Genomic DNA, 17,023 nt, shown 5'->3' on the forward strand with positions numbered 1-17,023 from the left:
TCTCCTGATATAAATACCACTGACAGAATTCCCAAAGCCACTCAGGTTATTACAAGCCCTCAACACCCCAGAGGATCTGATGGATTGGGCTGGGATTATCACCTCCGACCAGCCCATCCCATCAACCTTCCTCCTGCTCCCAGCACCTGGGGCTGTAATTATTAATGAAATTCTGTACCTCACTCTGCTGGAGACTGAGCCTCAGACACAGCCCAGGCCCTTCCCCATCCCTCAGACTGGATCCAAGACAAACCAATTTGTAGGAACTGATTCAATTATTTCTCATTTCCTGCCCCCTGTCAGAGCTGGAAACGAGGACCGATCCCAGGGCGGCCTGAGATACCATCAGTCCCTCTGGACAGCAGGAGCTGGAGGATAGAAAGTTTTGTCCTACAAAATTCCAGATGAGTTCCAGACAGGTGAGAGGTTCCAGGTGAGCTGGGGGGCTTTGCCCCTCAGGCTCTCACCTGGATTAAGGGAATGGGGGGGTTAAGCCCTACTCATCCTCAGCGGTGCAGAGGAAGGACCTGGGTTGTGAAACACTGGAAGGAGGCCCTAAATCCTCACTCCAGCTGGACCCATGAGCACCAGGATGGTCTTTTAGAGCTCCTCCAGTCACAATGTGGGTCTCAATCCAGGCTGGACACAGAGGCTGCGGGCAGGGCTGGGCACAAGCCGGGCTCCCCCATCCCAGAGGAATCCTTGCCTGAATCCCTGCCAGGCTGGCACCTCGCTCCCCACCCCGAGAGCCCCTGGGCGACTCTTCCCAACCTGGCCAGAATCCCGCAGCCCTAAGGACCATCCCCCATCAGCCAAGTTCCAACCCCTCGAGGTTTTCCAGGGGCTCAGCTCTGGGGGTTCCCTTTTCTCTGGGAGATGGAGTCAAAACTTCCAGCTCCAGCTGGAATTAGGCTGGGATTTCCTTAATTTCCTTGATTTCCCTCAATTTCCCGGGGCAACCCAGGCAGGGGGAGATGGATCCGGCTGTTCCCTGCACATCATCCATCAGGGATTGGGGCAGCTCCAATCCCGCAGGAAGAGCCACGGGGACGTGGGGCTGGAGCTCCTGGAGCCCCATTCCCCGGGATGATGATGGTGATGACGATGATGATGATGATGATGATGATGATGATGATGATGATGTGTGAGGAGCTGAGCAGAGCCAAAGCTCTGGAAAGGACCTGCACTTCAACCCCCTCAGCTTTTCAGTGGGAGCTGAGGAACTCTCGGTACCAAAATTTGGGATGGAAGACCTGGAAAACCCATAATTCCTTTTTCCCAGGCATTTCCCTGCAGCTGAACCTAAAAACAACCCAGCCTAACTCTGTTGTAGGGCAGAGTTTGAGCTGGTTTTTAGCTGGTCCTTTAATGGATTGCTGTGCAGAAGGTTCTATGTATACAATAATATTAATAAAATTATTATTAGTAGTATGACACTAATTATATTAATATTATAACATATAATATATTATATAAAATAATATATAAAATATCTAATATAAAAAGTATATTATATATTATATATTATATATTATATATTGTATATTGTATATCATATATTATATATTATATATTATATATTATATATTATATATTATATATTATATATTATATATTATATATTATATATTATATATTATATATTATATATTGTATATTATATTATATTATATATCTATTATATATATTATATAGTATTATATATAATATATATAATTCTATATAATATATATAACTATATTAAGAATATATATTTATATCTATATTTATATAGATATGTACATAAATATAATATAGATAAAAATAATAAATATCTAGGTCCAACCAAAAAATAACATCTTGCACATTTAATCCCAACCCTCACAAAAAATTATAATTATAGTAAAAAAAAATAATACTTATAATAAAAATATAATAAATTAGAATTTAAAAAGTAAAACTAAAATAGAATCAAAATAAAGTTTAAATTTAATTGTTAATTTTAAAAATAATTATTAATTATTTAACAATTTATTTATTTAATTAATAATTTTAAAGTATTTGATTTGATTATTAAATAAATGAAATTAAAATGAATTTAAAAGCCAAAAGCTCCACACAGGAAGGGTGGAAACACACCGGGCAGCACAGAATTCTCTCCCAGGAATGCAGAGCTGCTGAGGGGAGGAGGAGGAGGAGGAGGAGGAGAGCAGCTCCCAGGGCAGCGATGGAAAATGCCCCGCTCCCCTGTGGGCTGAACTGGTCCCTGCTTGGAAAGTTTCCCGTGGAAACCTCGCAGAGGGAACCACAGCGAGCAGAGTGTGCCTGTGTTTGTGCAGGAGGCTTTGGAGGAGGGGCACAGCGTGCAAACAGGATGAAAAATAAATATTAAATAAAGAAAAAAATCGATCCCAAAGACCCCCACCAGGCTGCTGATGGCACTGAGGGGCTGTCCTGTGGGTCCACACTGCCCACGAGCTGTCCCAGCAGCGTGTGGGGATTGCAGCTCAGTGTCAGGGATTGCATCCCCGCTGCCTCAGTTTCCCCTGGCGGGGCAGAACGGGGCTGGCAGCCAGAATAACCCCCAGGAACGGGCAGATCCTTCAAGGGGAGCGGTCACCTGGACGTGGGCTTGGGCAAGTTCGGCTCGCAGAGAAAACTCAGAGTAACAGGAAGAGAGGAAACAGCCTCACGTTGCGCCAGGGGAGGTTCAGGTTGGATATCAGGAGTAAATTCCTCGTGGAAAGTGGGGGAACAGCTGCCCAGGGCAGTGGTGGAGCCTCCCCGTCCCCTAAAAGCCACCAGTGGTGGCCTTGGCAGTGCCAGGTGGACTCAATGAGCTCAGAGAGGTTTTCCAAGCCGACATTTCTGTGATTCTGCAATCAGGGGAGTAAAGGCCATTCCCCCTGATTTCAGGAAACCTCTTCCTGCACTAACACTTCAGGATATTCCCTGAATAGAAAGAAATAAACTGGGACACCTCCCAGCTCCCCGCCCCAAACTCTCGCTCCCCATTTCGTGTGTGCAGGGGAGTCTGTCAGATGTGCCAGGATCCCGTGGGCAGCTCTGCTGGGGTTAGAACAGATCCACTTTTAGCTCCACAAAGTTAGCATCCTCGGCTACCCTAAAATCGCAGCACCTCTCTCAAGGCAGGGAGGGACACTCAGGTGGCCCCTCAATGTCCCCATTTGGGACTGGGGACTTTGATTCAGAAACCTCCCAGAGCTTGGGAATTCTCTGCTGGAGAGGCCCAGGTGGAGATCAGCACTCACAGAACCTCCCAGAGATCAGGAATTCCCTGCTGGGAAAGCTCAGCTGCAGATCCAGCACCCACAGAACCTCCCAGAGCTTGGGAATTCTGCCCTGGGAAAGCCCAGCTGCAGATCCAACATTGACAGAACCTCCCAGAGCTTGGGAATTCTCTGCTGGAGAGGCCCAGGTGGAGATTAGCACTCACAGAACCTCCCAGAGATCAGGAATTCCCTGCTGGGAAAGCCCAGCTTCACATCCAACATCCACAGAACCTCCCAGAGCTTGGGAATTCTGTCCTAGGAGAGCCTAGGAATTCTGTCCCAGCAGATCCAACACCCACAGAACCTCCCAGAGCTTGGGAATTCTGTCCTGGGAAAGCCCAGCTGCAGATCCAACACTTGCAGAACCTCCCAGAGCTTGAGAATTCTCTGCTGGAGAGGCCCAGGTGGAGATCAGCACCCACAGAACCTCCCAGAGATCAGGAATTCCCTGCTGGGAAAGCCCAGCTCAACAAATTTAGCTCAAGGTCCAACATGTGAGGAGCTGAATGAATAATAAATTATTGTAATTAGGAATACTCTGCAGCCAGACTGGCAGGGGGCAGCTCTAAATCTCCCAGCCTGTGTCAATAATTCTCCTTTATTTGTGACCCTCTGCTCTCACACACACCTCGCTGTAATTATCAATATTGAAGGGAACAGAAAAATACCCACAAACCAACAACAGAGCCACGGAAAAAAACAACATCCCCTGTACATTGTGCACATCAAAATACACAGTGCTTGGCCTTAGTGAATTCCTGGGAGAGAGAAAAACCTGCTCAGCCTCCAGCCTGAGCTCCCCGAGGCTCCTTTATCTGCTGGATTTGGCCACTTCACCCCACCTGGGACTCCCCAGTGACCAGCCGAAATACCAGCTCTCCTGCCAAGCACAGGGCTGTGGTTTTAGGTCCTTGCTGGCTTCTTATTCCAAAAAATATCCTATTTTATCAGTCGCAGCTGGCTGGCACAGCCCAGGCCAAGGCCCTGCAGATAACCCCACACTCGGAACGGCTGCTGGGGTTTTGTGAGGGGACTGAAGCGCTGACGAGAGCCCTGTGAGTGCTCAGGCTCTTGCAGCCTTCCAACCACCATAATTCTGCCATCAAATAGTTTGTTTAAATAAGAATGTCAAGACACCCACAGACGTTGAAAAGCACCGATTTAAGTGCTGATCTGAAACATATGGGAGAAGAATTTGAGCTCTGAAAGCGTCGCTACTGTGCTGCTCCCACAAGAGCAGTCGCATGAACCAGGTTGGTCTGGGGTCTACGAGGAGCCAGAGCACCCAAAACGCAGAAAAAATGTATAAAATGTATAAAATTTGGCTACATCCATCTGATTATTCCCTTAGATCAAATACACCATGTTAGGAACAGAGACAAGGGGCACCCAAGCATTCAGAAACACCTGAATTTCCAAAAAAACAGACACCAGGTGAGCATCCCCAGGAGAGTTTGCCAAGACCCTGCCCCTAATCTGTCCCTCTTCCCGTTTAAAAACCTTGCAATTCTTCAGTCATATCTCAACAGCAGCAAGAGCAGCTGAGCATCTTATTAGGTCAAATTTTCTTTTTGTTTGAGGCTCTACAGAGCAAGAAACCCTCGGTTCCAGCTGGGCTGGATTCATACCTTCAACACAAACACAGGAATTCCTCCCTAAAGAGGGAGCCTGTACCCCCCCTCGGTTCTGTGGGACTCCCTGAGCAGCAGCAGCTCCGGCAGGGCTGGGAAATGCCTGAAACACCTGCAGGGAGAGATCACAGCTCTCCCACTGCTCCAGCCTGCAGAAACCGAGCTGAGCTGGTGGCTGATCCTGAAATCTGGGACTGAGCCTGGCTGCAGGTTTGGGGGGAATCTGCCTGCAGCTCTTCCCTGGGGAGCCTCGAAAAAAGGACTAAAACTAAAAAGTAGGTAGAAAAGCTTCACCATAAAAGAACCCACAGAAAACCAAAAAAAGCAACCCAAAAAAAACCAAAAATAAAACCCCAAAACAAAACCAAATCAAAAAACAAAACAAAAACAAAAACAAAACAAAACAAAAAAAAACAAAACAAAACAAAACAAAAAAACCTGAATAATTTTAAATAGTGAAAAGCAACTTAGGATATTTAAAAAAAATATCTGCAGTCCTGCCTCCAAGTTGGATCCTTGCCTCCAGCTGTTCCCTGGAATTCTGGAGCAGAATCAGCCACTCCCCAGCTCCCTCTGTCCCTGCTGGTCTTCACTCCATGTGCTTCTGGCACATCCCAGAGCCTCTGGAACCTCTCCGAGGCCAGCAGTGTCCCAGGAGGAGCAGTGATCCTTCCTTCCTTCCTTCCTTCCTTCCTTCCTTCCTTCCTTCCTTCCTTCCTTCCTTCCTTCCTTCCTTCCTTCCTTCCTTCCTTCCTTCCTTCCTTCCTTCCTTCCTTCCTTCCTTCCTTCCTTCCTTCCTTCCTTCCTTCCTTCCTTCCTTCCTTCCTTCCTTCCTTCCTTCCTTCCTTCCTTCCTTCCTTCCTTCCTTCCTTCCTTCCTTCCTTCCTTCCTTCCTTCCTTCCTTCCTTCCTTCCTTCCTTCCTTCCTTCCTTCCTTCCTTCCTTCCTTCCTTCCTTCCTTCCTTCCTTCCTTCCTTCCTTCCTTCCTTCCTTCCTTCCTTCCTTCCTTCCTTTCCTTCCTTTCCTTCCTTTCCTTCCTTCCTTCCTGAAAACCAGCTACACTGAGAATATTAAAAGAAAACAAAAAAAAAACCCCAAGAAAACAAAAGCCAACAAAAAAAAAAAAAAACCAAACAAGCAAAAATAAACCACACACACAAAAAAAACCCCAAACTCAAAACTAAAAAGACACCAAACGGGAATCAGATCAACATCAGCCTTGCGCAGAGAGCTCTCCCCAAAACAATGGGGAAAACATTATTAAATGTTTTTAAAAACAAAACATCATTAGAAAGTGCCAGGAAATGCAGTCCCAGAAGGCAGCTCAGAACGACACTCGCAGAGTCGTGTCCCTGCCCGTTCCCAGGGGAGCACGGATGGAGCAGCAGGCGCTGGGCCCTGCCTCTGTCTGTTTGCACAGCAGGTTCCTAACTGATTGCACAGGGCTTGGAATCCACCAAAGGCCTCCCAGAAATGCCATCCTGTGGGAAATGAATTGCTAGAAAACTCTCAAAGTTTAAAAAAAAAAAGTTTTTAAAACAGCTCTTGGTTGCCCCATCTTTGGGTCAGAAAAAGGATTAATCCAGCAGCATCCCTGCCCAGGAGAGGCTGCCTGGCTGTGCAGATGTTAAGAACTGCCAAATCCTGAGTCAATCAGATAAAAAACCTTTGCCTGCTTGGATTTTGCATGGATGAAGTGCAAAGCCCGGAGGCTGGAGCTCTGCCAGCAGCCCATGAATGCTCTGCTCACAGGCACAGCTCATTATTGCAGACATTTGGCCCCTGTCACCCCGTGGCTCCGAGTCAGGCGTTGTGTCATGCCTGGGAATCCGGGATGAGGAAGGACAGCCTCGGTGATCAGGGATTTGCTGCAGGACTTCACACAAATTCTCCTACGTTTTCATTTTCAAATCCCTGACAAAGGAAAGCGTCTCAAACGGCAGGGAAATGTTGATTCCCAGGGAACTGAGGGCAGGTGCCCCCGTGGAAATGCAAATAAAAAACCTAAAAAACCACCAGGAGTGTTTTAAGCTGGTACCCGCATCCAGCCGTTCCTGGGAGTTTGGCATTTCCCCATCCTGAGGTCAGCTCTGACTCTCAGCCTCTCTTCCCTCCTCTGCTGGCAGCAACTTGAGCCATTTTTCTCTCATTTCTGAGCCATTTTTCTCTCCATTCCACTCCCCCCTCTTTGTTATGAGAGCTCAGAGCTTCCAGCCTGTCCCTTACCTGCTGGATAATTGCAGCTCTTCCCTTCTGACCAATTTCTGCCTCTCTCCATCCCTGTCCAGCTGCCAAAATTGCCTGTCTGATCAAACCCTGCTCCTTTCCACCCAGATCCCCTCACCTGTGGGACCGAGGCTCTGGGAAATGCTCCTGTCTGTTCCTTCAGCTGCTCTTGGACAGCTGAATTTGCTCACATTTGCTCCCAGCTCCCAAAATTTCCTCCCTGCCCACAGCCCTGCAGGCCTGGAACACCCACGGGCACTTCCTAGCCTGAATGTTCTCTGTTCATTTTGGCTCCTAATTCACTTATATTCATTTGGTTTATATTTTGTATTTTAAAATGGTATAAAAATCATGTCAGCACAGAGGTTCCATCCTCAGACTCTACCCCAAGTTGCCCTTCTCCCCCTCCCAGACCCCAAAAACCTCAACCTCACTGCAGGGAATGAGCCTGGGTTGTGCACTCAGGGTTTTATAGCAAACCTCCGACCCCAAAATGAGATGAAATTGCACAAAAGTTCAGGAAAGAGGCAGCACTTGGAGTTCTGTGTCCAGTTTTGGCCCCTCAGTTTGGGAAGGACCTCGAGGTGCTCGAGAGCATCCAGAGGGGACAACGAGGCTGGAGAGGGGCTGGGAACACAAACGCTGTGAGGAACGGCTGAGGGAGCTGGGGGTGCTCAGCCTGGAGAAAAGGAGACTCAGGGCTGACCTCAGCACTCCCCACAGCTCCTGGAAGGTGCCTGTGGCCAGCTGGGGCTGGGCTCTTTCTCCAGGAGCTGACAGAACCAGAGGTCACAGCCTCAGCTGCCCCAGGGAAATCCAGGTTGGGTGTCAGGAGAAAGTTTTTCATGGCAAGAGTGACAAAGTTCTGGAATGGCTGCCCGGGGAGGTGGTGGAGTCCCCATCCCTGGGTGTGTTTAAAACAAGCCTGGATGTGGCACTGGGTGCCAGGGTTGAGTTGGGGGGCTGGGGCTGGGTTGGACTCGATGGTCTGGAAGGTCTCTTCCAGCCTGGTGATTCCGTGAATTCTGTGAATTCCATGAAAACTCCAGACCTGGGAATGGTCTAACCAGCCCCAAGGAGAGCCACAAAGTCTAAAAATGCAACACCACACCTGCCATCCTCGATTCTGCCCCCATTTTTGCCAAGGAATGACTGAGGCAGGGTGGGCTGCAGGGCCACAAACCAGGCATGGAGGAGATTCCCAAGCAGGGCAGTGCTCCCTTTCTCCCTCTTTGCTCCCTGAATTCAAGAAGAAAGGGAAATCCTGCTTTGTCCTCCCCAGGCACCCATTGTGTGCCCACCTCAGAGCAGGAGCTGCTCCTCTTTACCCACCTGGCCTGATCCTTGCATCTACCTGGTGTTACAAGCAAAGAAATTGCTTGTAAAAATGCAATAATGAGTAGATTTTAAATTCCTTTTGCGCTCAGTGTGGCACTGGGACACCCCTCACTCCCCACAGGTGACACAGGTCCCAGCCAGGTACCCCAGGCACCTGTGGGAGGCAGCTGAGGCATTTTCCTGCTTGATCCCATTTGTTAAGTTTTGACTGGAGCTGGGAACAAACAGGAATTTTTGTCAGACAGAAAATAAAACCCGTGGCGAGTGGAGTAAGATGCTGGGAAAACCCCTGGGGATGCTGGGCTCAGGAAGAGCATCCTCCTCTTCCTCCTCCTCCTCCTCCTCCTCCCCCACCAGGGACCACGGGGGGAATCCCAGGCCCTGGAAGCTCACAGGGTTCTCAGGGGGAAGGAAATCCGTGCAGAAACTCGAGCATCCCACACGAGCTCAGGCAGGAAGCTGCAGAACAACATTTTGGAATAATTGGCTGTGGGAAATGAGCACCCACGAGGACGGGGCTGGCTGCAGTGGCACAAAGAACTGGGGAAAAAGAACGAAGGAACCAGACAAGAACCTGGGAAAATCCCTCTGAGTTTGTTGGATTTCCTGGGAAAACAGGAATAAACAGCAGAATGAACCCACTTTGCCGAGTTTGGAGGGTTTAATGGGGTTTTGGGGGGGTTTAATGGGGTTTGGGGGTTTTAATGAGGTTTGGCGGGATTTTAATGGAGTTTGGTGGGGTTTAAATGGGGTTTGGAGGAGTTAATGGGGTTTTGGGGGATTAATGGGGTTTGGAGGGGTTTAATGGGGTTTGGGGGGTTAATGGGATTTTTGTGGGGTTTAATGGGGTTTGGGGGGATTAATGGGGTTTAGGGGTTTTAATGGGGCAGCTCTGGGCAGGGATGTGCTGCAGCCGCCCCACAGCTTCCCTCTGTCAGCTCTCGCCCAGGCTGGGCTGGAGGGGGCTTGGAGCACCCTGGGCTATGGGATGAGACGGGATTTCCATCCCAGGAGAACACGCTCACCCAGCTGAGTGGCCAAGCTCAGAGCCCAGCCAGCGACACCTTTGCTTTGCTGCTCTGACTCTACAGTTAAATTTCTGCCTTTCCTCCTCTTCCCAGTGCTGTTTCCCACCCTCTACCTCCATCCAAGAAAAGATTTCCTGAACAAACCAGTGGAAAAAATTGATTTTTCGCTTTGACTGTTCCCTGAGTTACCAGGGAAAACATTTTCTTTTTAACTAAACCAAAAATTAACAAGAAAAATCAAAATTTTCATGAAGATGCTTTATAGGAAGAAAGAAAATAAACCCATATGCTTCCTGTGGAATTGAAGCTTTTTGTCATATTGGCTTTTAAGTATATTTCAATGTAAGAATATAATGATTTCCAAAGCAAAAACCACAGATTCCTTTCATTTTGCAAATATTTTTCTCTCCTTGCTGTTTTTCTCTCCTCTTTTTAAGGAATGCATCTTTCAAGCAGCTGAGCTGTCTCTTGAACAATTCCCCTTTCATCTTGCCATCATTGGGAAAATTTAAAAATCTCTCCTCCCTTAAATTGCCACGCTGTGTTTTGTCTCCTTTGGATTAGGTTTTTAAGCAGAAAAAGTGGGGGTTTTGTGCTATCAAAAAAAAAGAAAAAAAAAAAAAGGTGTGAAGATGCTGAAAGAGATTTCGGGTTCTTTTAGGAGAATTGTGGAATATCCAGAGTGAGGAGGGATCCACAGGGATCATTGATCCAGCTCCTGGACCCCAACAACCCCACCCTGGGCATCCCTGGAGCGCTGCCCAAATTTCTCACCCATCCTTATTCTCCCCGATTCCTCACTCTCACAGAACCATGGAATGTGCTGAGCTGGAAGGGACCCACAGGGATGATCAATCCCAAATCCAAACCCTGCCCAGACCCCCAACGATCCCACATTGGAAATCCTGAGCTGCAATATCCACAGGGATCACTGACCCAGCTCCTGGACCCCCCAACAACCCCACCCTGGGCATCCCTGGGGCTCTGGCAGCCTCGGGGCCGTGCCCATTCCCTGGGCAGTGCCAGCACCTCTGGGGGAAGAACCTTTCCCTGAGCTCCAGCCTGCCCTGCCCTGGCCCAGCTCCAGAACCTTCCCTGGGCACCCAGGATAGATCCTGGCAAGCAGGAGCATCACAACCCCTCAGGCTATACCCAAACCCCATGGCAAACCCAGCAGAGAACCAAATTCTGGGAGGGAGATGTGGCCTGGTGCCTCTGGAGGGGATTTTGGAGGGCTGCCAGAGCTTTTGCTCAGCTGAGCTCTGCCCAGTCCAGGTTTGCTCTCCCTTCTTCCCACCACGATGGGGTGAATGGTGTTTGGAGCTGATGGGTAACAGGGCTGTCCCTGAGGGCTCAGAGGGACGGGAACCCCCCTCTGCACTGCTGGTGAAGTCCTGGCTGAAAAACAACCAAAAATTCCACACATAAACCCCGCTTTTTAATCAAAATATCCTTTAGGGAGGCAGCATAAACTCCAGTGCATAGGCTGATGCTTGAGGCTTTAAATTGGTGCTGCAGGGAGAGCTTGGCACGCCCAGGATGGGATTTCGAGGGGGTTGGGATGAGATTGGCTTTAAGGTCTCTTCCAACCCAAAGCACGCTGTGATCCCCTGATTCTGAGACTCCCAGGGAGGGCAACAGTGGCTGCTCAGCACTTCCCAGCACAGGGGAAATCCAGCAGCCAAACCCCCAGGAGATGCTCCAGTGGATGCTGAGTGGTCAGTCTGGCACCAGCAGCCCTCATGGAAAAGTCTGAGCACCAATTCCTCCCGGCCATGCAAAGAAAACAGACTCAGGAAAACCCCTCTCACTCAAAAATGTAAATTACAGGAATTGTTTGCTTATATCTAGGAATGGAGGAAAATATTCAGGCTGAGAGAGCTGGGGGTGCTCCCCTGGAGAGGAGAAGCTCCAGGGAGAGCTCAGAGCCCCTGCAGGGCCTGAAGGGGCTCCAGGAGAGCTGCAGAGGGACTGGGGACAAGGATGGAGGGACAGGACACAGGGAATGGCTCCCAGTGCCAGAGGGCAGGGCTGGATGGGAGATTGGGAATTGGGAATTGTTCCCTGGCAGGGTGGGGAGGGGCTGGGCTGGAATTGCCAGAGCAGCTGTGGCTGCCCCTGGATCCCTGGCAGTGCCCAAGGCCAGGCTGGACACTGGGGCTGGAGCTCCTGGGACAGTGGGAGGGGTCCCTGCCATGGCAGGGGTGGTTGGGATTTAAGTTCCCTTTCCAAACAAACCGTTCCGGGATCCTGTGATTCCTGTTTAAGCCCAGCCCTGCTCCACAGAGGTGTGTTCCCACTCCAGGCAGTGCCCTGGGGCTCTGAGTGGGTTCACTGCCAGGTTTGCAGGTAAATTTGGGGCCTTTGTGCAGGGCCAGGACTCCAGGATCCTTGCGGCCCCTTCCTACCCTGGATAATCCCTGATTCCACATTTCATGTTAATAAAGGCGCTGCCCTTGGCTCTCCCTGGCGCTCAGGGCAGCTGGAAGTGCCTCGGATTCCTCCTTCCCTGGTCCCCTCACACCCTGCCCTTGGGACGAGCGACTCCTTCCAAAACAAACACAGAGAATTCTCAGAACCCATCCCAGCCGAGGAAATCCCCTCGCAGGGCTTGGGGTCACAGCCGGGGAGCTCTGCTGGTCCAACACGGAGCCTTTGTCCGGGCCAGAGCCCGGCTGGGCGCGCCGGGGGATTTCCACAGGTGCGCCCGAGGGAGCTGCGCCCCGGGACTGGCCAGAACTGGGGTAAGCACAGCCCCGAGAGGCCACCACAGCTCCCACAGCAAAGAGCGGGGAGCAGAGGGGGCAGGGAGGCTCAGAGCAGCTCTAGGGCAGCCCAGGTGGGGATTTTCTCCTTATTCATCCACTAATTAGCGATCATGTTCAAATCTGATGAATCAGCGCAATTTTCTCCATTTCCTTCAACCAGAAGGAAATATTTTGCTGTTCAGGCAGAGGGAGGCAGATCCAGGGTTCTGTGGTGTTCCTGAGTGCCTAAAACCCCAAAGGAGGGGAGGGGAGAGGAGGGGAGGGAAGGGAAGGGAAGGGAAGGGAAGGGAAGGGAAGGGAAGGGAAGGGAAGGGAAGGGAAGGGAAGGGAAGGGAAGGGAAGGGAAGGGAAGGGAAGGGAAGGGAAGGGAAGGGAAGGGAAGGGAAGGGAAGGGAAGGGAAGGGAAGGGAAGGGAAGGGAAGGGAAGGGAAGGGAAGGGAAGGGAAGGGAAGGGAAGGGAAGGGAAGGGAAGGGAAGGGAAGGGAAGGGAAGGGAAGGGAAGGGAAGGGAAGGGAAGGGAAGGGAAGGGAAGGGAAGGGAAGGGAAGGGAAGGGAAGGGAAGGGAAGGGAAGGGAAGGGAAGGGAAGGGAAGGGAAGGGAAGGGAAGGGAAGGGAAGGGAAGGGAAGGGAAGGGAAGGGAAGGGAAGGGAAGGGAAGGGAAGGGAAGGGAAGGGAAGGGAAGGGAAGGGAAGGGAAGGGAAGGGAAGGGAAGGGAAGGGAAGGGAAGGGAAGGGAAGGGAAGGGAAGGGAAGGGAAGGGAAGGGCTACATGGCAGCTCCAGCCATCAGCCCTGGGGCTCACCAGGGAAGGTGAAGTCCAGCCTCAGGCACCACCCAGTCATTCAGGAATGGGCTGCACCCTGGCCCAAGGGAGATGGGGCTTCAGAACCCCAATTCAGGAGATCCCAGTTCGGGAGATCCCATGGCTGGGCACCTCCACCTCTGTCACATTTTGGTGAAGACAAAGAGGGAAGGGTTTGGATTCCTCCAAACTGCAGAGCGGAGCAGCCTTTGGGGCACAGCTCCACTCTGAGCATCCCTCTGAAGTGCAGAGCCCTTCTTGTGGATGTGTGGGTTTTTTCCATGGGGTGGTGAGAAGGGAAGTTTCTTTTTAAGGTGGGAATGCCAGGATACTCAGATATTTGTGCCTCCAAACATAACGTTACAGCCATAAGTGTTTTTTTTTTCCTAAAGCAGTGAAGAAGGAACAGTTTTCCAAAGAGAAAAATGTAGTTTTCCCTACACATTGCACTGCTTTGGGGGTGTCAGTTAAGGTTTTTTGCTTTATATATCTTGGTACCATTTTTCCCACTGGTTGTAATTAACTAATTAACTAAACCCACTGTCCCCATAGCAGCACAGAGGGCTGGGCTGTGAAGCAGAAGGATATGGATTGAGTGTCCCCACCCCTGTGCTCTCAGGTTCCATCATGGGAATGGCAGCAAGCGGGGAGCACGTCCCTGAGCAGACCCTGAGAGCAGCACAGACCCCACTCCCACACCAGGTCGATACCAGTCTCTGGTTCCATGATGTCAGATTGCACAATGGGCACCCCAGGGGGGTGATGAAGGTTACACCGAGCCACCAAGGAACCACAGCACTTCTCCTGCGGTGCTGCTGGCCAGCCTGACCTTCAGAGATCATGTTCCCTGCTCCAGACCACCACAGCATCCCTCAGGACAAGCCCAGTGGATATTTTGATTGGCTCCTTGAGGAGCTCAGGCATTGACCTGGCTGTTTAATGGTTCTCCCAAACACAACCCGAGGAGCCTGTGCAGCCTCCAACCCATCCTTGGAGTGTCAAATGACTCCAACCTCCCAGCAAGGCCTGGGGCCATCTGCTCAGAATGGGGATTGATCCAGCCTGACAGAATCCCACGATTTCAAATAAAAAGCTGCGGCTGAAATTACACGTGGAGTGACCTCAAGGCACTCAGTTCCTCTCCAAGAGGAATTTGTTCTTCCAATGGAAATCTCCATGAACCCCAGCCCCAGTTTAATGTGGAGAGGTTAAGGCAGGACCATGCACATCCCTCCTGAGGCTTCCAAGCACCAGAGAGGCTGAAAGGGTCTGCAGAGCCCCTTCCCATCAGGAACCCGGTGCTGGAAGGGCTCAGCAGGAGCTGGAAACCTCCACAGCCAGCTCCTCCTGGGACCCCAGGGCCACATCCTGAGCTGGCACCACAAATCCTTCATGCAGAGAGGGAGGGAAGGACTGAGCCCCACACCCGGCACTGCTGAGTCCTGATTCCAAAGCCAGGCTCAAGGAACCTCCAGGCTAAAGGAACCTGCAAGTGCTGGATCCAAACCCCTCCCCAGGGGGAAACCAAAGGAGCCATCCACTCCCAGAGTGTGGGAATCCAGGGCTTCCCTCTGGCTGCCCTGGCTGCCCTGGGACCCTGGCAGGGGTCAGGAACCCCCCTGGTTCCCCCCTGAACCCCCCTGGCTGTGATCTCTGTCCATGGAACAGAGTTTTCAATCTTACAGGGTGAATTACCAGCTCTGAATGTTTGATATAAGTAATAATTAAGTGTGGCACGGGTGCAAAAGTAAAATTTTAGGATTCTAGATTAGGGGTCCAAAGGGGACAAGATGGAGGAAATTGGGTGTGTCTTGTCCTTTCTCTCCTTCTTCATGCCCTCCATGTTTCACTGTGGTGTTGGCATTTTTCTGTTGGTTCAGGCTGGGGACACACTGTCCAACGTAGGTGACAGATATTGGCACGTTATTGTAAATCCAGCACAGGTAGTTTGTGGTATTTAATGTTTGTACCATCCCACTGAGGGCAGAGCCCCACACGCTGCCCTGCAGGACAGAGCTGCGGCAGGGCAGCAGAACATGTTAGAGATAAACAGAATAAACAACCTTGAAACCAGCACAGACGAATTATGGCTTCTGCTTTGGCAACGGGGCTGACAGACAGAGACTTCCTACAGTCTTGGGATCATCAATACCACGGATTCTGACACCAGAGCTGCAGAGGAGACGCCTCCAAGGGAGACCTGGAGAGCCAAGCTGCCCCCAGAGCTCTGGGGGGTTCATGAGTTCCTGCCTGACAAGTGGGAATGGTGAAAAGAAGAAATTTGGCTTTTCTGGTCTTCCCTGAAAGCCAAGGAATAAAATTCCAGCTAGGAAGTTGGAGAGCAGCAGGAGAAATCTCAGAGATGGTCCTGGAAGGGCTCTGAGGGGAAAAGTGATGGGACTGGGGAAGCAGATGACTCTACAGAAGGAAAAGTGCTGAAGATGGCAGAGACAAAGGCAAGAGCTCCAAGGAAATAAAAAGTGAGGGGAAGAAGGAGCTAAAAGAGTTGCACCTTTTGTGAATTTCTTTATAATCTCTCTCCTTGGTTGAGACAACAAAGCGTAGGATGGATCCAAAAGCTTTGAATCCAACTGCACCCCCATGGAAGGATGGACCTGGCCAGCAGCATTCAGTGTGAAACCAATAAATAAGGGGCAAAATGAGTCAAGGAAGAAATTTTTATAGGGGAAAAAAAGCAACATAAGAGAGTGAAATAATGTCTTCAAAATTGCTGCACTCAGTGTAAAACATTTTCAAGAGATGGCCAGGAAAGGGAGTCTGATCCATCTGGGAGCTTGCAGAAGAGACCAGGCACCCTGTGGATTTATCTGCAGGAAAAGGTCCTGGCAGACACCTGGGAAGGAGCAGCAGGAAAGGTCCTGGCAGACACCTGGGAGGGAGCAGCAGGAACAGGTCCTGGCAGACACCTGGGAAGGCACAACAGGAAAGGTCCTGGCAGACACCTGGGAGGGAGCAGCAGGAACAAGTCCTGGCTGCTGGGGCTGAGCACCCTGATACCAGAACCTTGTGGGAACGAGGCAGGGAGCACATGGAGCTGTCGGTCTCAGATTCAGTCAAAGAGAGAAATGGAGAGTTTCTAACCAGGCAGCAGCCTGGGGATCTGTTAGAAAAGAATGTAAATAAGGTTCTTTATCTCTCTTGTTGTTCACATTGTTTATAGTTAAGTTCTACCACTGTGCGTCATGCACTGTACACCAATGCTGTGGAATGTTTTCACTTCAGGACCAATGGAATTGGCCTGGACGAAGCTCTGTATAAAGAGTGATGCATTCTGAAATAAATCAGAGTTTTACTCTCTCAACCTTCTGACTCAGGGTCTCCTCATTCCCGTCCTGCCTCAACAGCATCCCCGAGCAGCCTGGGAGCACAGCCTGTCCTGCTGGCCCTGGGCACTGCCATGACATCCAGACACGGAATTCAGGCATGGAATTAATTGCTGCGACCTCCTGGTGTGTCCCAGCCATGGGGACACGGGCAGAGCCACATGGAGTTTAAAATTAAACCCAACACCGGTTCAGGATGGCTGGCACAGTCCCTGGCGCTGGATGGCACAGAGCTCTGGTTTCTGTCTGCCATGCAGAAGGACACGGCCTGAGCGTCCCCAGCCCTCTGCTCTCAGAGCCCATCCTGGGAATGGCCGTAAACAGGAAGAGTAATTTAAATTTTTTAAGAAATAAATAGCAGCACTCGACCCTGACAGCTGCACAGACCCCGCTGTCCCTTGGCTGTGCTGGGAATGGGACAAAGCCACCCCTGTGTGAGCACAGCACGAGGGGTGCAGCACTGAGGGCCCCCGAGCTGCTCTGAGAGGGGCAGGGGGATTTTCAGTCATGGTAATGCTGAGCTTGCTTCAATCAGGGCCAGGAAGGAATGCAAGAGTCCCCCAGGGTCCCCACAGGGACCACCCAGTCCAGGGGAGCTGAGGCTCCCATGGGATTG

At 50.6% G+C, this 17,023-nt stretch overlaps 1 protein-coding gene and 1 long non-coding RNA gene across 7 annotated transcripts in view; one reads left to right on the forward strand and one right to left on the reverse strand.

The window, feature by feature from the left end:
• The window catches only part of HIVEP3 (HIVEP zinc finger 3), a 280,416-nt gene that overhangs the window by 35,605 nt on the left and 227,788 nt on the right, over positions 1-17,023 (reverse strand). The gene's annotated exons all lie outside the window — the stretch shown is intronic.
• Positions 15,045-16,385, forward strand: LOC140680489 (uncharacterized). Its single transcript, XR_012051841.1, has 2 exons — positions 15,045-15,939; positions 15,977-16,385. It is a non-coding gene; the product is annotated as an uncharacterized lncRNA (long non-coding RNA).

This window comes from Taeniopygia guttata, chromosome 23 (genome assembly GCF_048771995.1).
Source record: "Taeniopygia guttata chromosome 23, bTaeGut7.mat, whole genome shotgun sequence".
In the NCBI taxonomy this organism is placed as follows: domain Eukaryota; kingdom Metazoa; phylum Chordata; class Aves; order Passeriformes; family Estrildidae; genus Taeniopygia; species Taeniopygia guttata.